Here is a 2,310-nt window from a genome sequence, read left to right on the forward strand (position 1 = left end):
TCTATTTTCCTACATGTATAGGCTGTTGCAGGAAACATAGTATATTAATTATTTCCCTCCCAAGTGTGTTAATTCTCTATTGAACATATTTCATCAGCTTTACAGCTTTTACAGAGTGAATCTATTACCTGAAAGTGAGAAGGAGAGAGTTATCCAGGCCTTATCTACACATCAAATTGATCAAAAGTATAGCTGAAAGGGAATATCACACTTGCAAAATTAACGAATTTGATCACATAAGGTCTACCTGACTTAAGGTGGTTACTGAAATGGGATTAATAATGTGTTCATGCATGGACTTAAAACACTTACCAATCATGTCTTTCCTGTGTAATGTTTTTATAAGGACACTTGGAAATTGTGCATCTTAGCATTTTTGCCTTTATTTATTTACTTGTTTTTAAAAATACTGCATAAAGTAGCCTTGTCTTGTATACAGATCTGCAGCTATTTTACTCTGCTGTTGAGTAGTTGGCTTCCTTCAGAAAGAAATATCCTTTGTAGGAAACAGCTTTAGTATTTACTAGGCAAGTTACTCGCTGGTTTGTTTAGCCAGAGATTTTCAGCCTCTTTTCTTCAACAATGGGTAAAAGCTCAATCACAATTATTTGTTCTGTAGCGTGGATATGATACAGCTGCCTGAAGGTAGATGTCTGTTGTTATTTGAAATGTGTTAGGAAATACTTTCCTGGCTTCCTGAAAGATACATCTCTCATGTAAGGATTTTGTCATTTCCCTCAGCTCTGGTTGCATTGCTTAGACGTGGATTCTCTTTAGTTCCATCATAAATCCTGCATGACGTAGGACATCTGCAGTCAAGGTACTGAACCTGTAACAATGGACTTTATGTATAGTCTCTAACACAAAAAATGTGTGAATACCCAACATAGTTCAATGTTTCTATAATTTTTATCTGAAGCAACAAAAAGTACTGATTTTGCTTTACTTTTTGAGCTGATGACAAAAAAAAAAAAAAAACAGTGAGAAATACTAGTGGTTATTAGTAATGAAAAAACTCAAGGAAAGTTAATGATTTTAGATACTATTAGTATTCTCAGATTTTACACTGGACCTGAAAAGGCTTGGAGAAAGGTGAAGCCATAATTTAAAGCCATAAAATAATTGAAATTGGAACAGACCTATGAAGGTCAATTGATATAACTTCCTTCACACTTACATCACAGCTGCCTTTGATCAGGTGTAATCCAAATTTAATTTGGATAAGCAAACAATCCTAGTATCCAATAGTTCATTGCACATCAGAGTTTAAAAATAATATAAAAACTCAATATATGGGAAATACTTACCTGAATCACTATAAAGTGGTTGAGGTAAGGTGATTTCTTCGAGGCTTTGCAGACATGGTTTCCACTCTTTGCTTTCCACTCTTTACAGCTTTCCCCTGTGGCTTAGATGTCTGCTAACTGTCTTTACATCTTGCAAGCCCTGCGATACTCATATTTCAAATAGATGTGCAATACCTCGATGTTTAGTTACAGTTGCTGTATCCCTAATGTTTCATAGTAGTAATGAAGAGAAGTTGGCTGGTTTGGCAAGCCAAAAAATTGCTTTCACTTACTTTCATTCATTTTTACCCAAAATGTCCTTCTTAGAGGTAACAGTCAACCTGAAAGACCCAGTCTCTAGTCACCCTAGTGACTGGAAAGCTTCTGAATGATTTATCACCCAGGATAAACAACTAAACAGCTGACATTCGGGGAAAGAGGAATTGGAAGGTAAAAAAGGAAGCCAACCAACCAACCCAAATAAAACATTTCTCATATTCTCATTAAAAAATATACCTCATTAATGGGAAAAAAAAAAAAAGTCATAATGCATGTTTTTTTCAGCACACAAAAAGTGTTCCTTACAATTAGGGATATGTCCTCATGTTCCTGATACAGACAACTTGGCAAATAAAAACTTGAACATGAAAATGATAGAAAAAACCTAGGAATTACAAACAGGTACTTGGAAGACAAAAGACAAAACGTAGAGTGGAAAGTCTGGAATAAGCATACAAATCACGTCAATCAATGAATATTTCAAACTATTAAATAAAGTCTATGATAGCAGAAATCTACTTAAAAACAACTCCACTGATAGGTGTAATAGAAGGGATTACAAGTGACCTTGCCCCTGATAAATCACAGTTGTACTAATTATGAAAGAGGAACAGCCTTGCCCTTAATGGGTCACAGCTGTCACTAATAAAAGGGGTGGGTCGGCTGCTCAACTAGAACCTGGAGGTAGAGGAACCCTGAGGATGAGGGGATGATCCAGAGAGACACTCGGAAGAACAAAGCAAGG

At 35.8% G+C, this 2,310-nt stretch overlaps 1 long non-coding RNA gene across 1 annotated transcript; it reads right to left on the reverse strand.

Annotated features, from left to right (window-relative positions):
* Window positions 1-365: 365 nt before the first annotated feature.
* LOC148184850 (uncharacterized) lies at window positions 366-2,088 on the reverse strand. The gene is made up of 2 exons (XR_015772003.1): window positions 1,308-2,088; window positions 366-829 (listed from the first exon to the last, which is right to left on the reverse strand). It is a non-coding gene; the product is annotated as an uncharacterized LOC148184850 (long non-coding RNA).
* Between the last annotated feature and the right edge of the window lie 222 nt (window positions 2,089-2,310).

Source organism: Pseudopodoces humilis, chromosome 2, assembly GCF_049639895.1.
Source record: "Pseudopodoces humilis isolate 2021_Gansu_Grassland_sample_001 chromosome 2, ASM4963989v1, whole genome shotgun sequence".
Classification (NCBI taxonomy): domain Eukaryota; kingdom Metazoa; phylum Chordata; class Aves; order Passeriformes; family Paridae; genus Pseudopodoces; species Pseudopodoces humilis.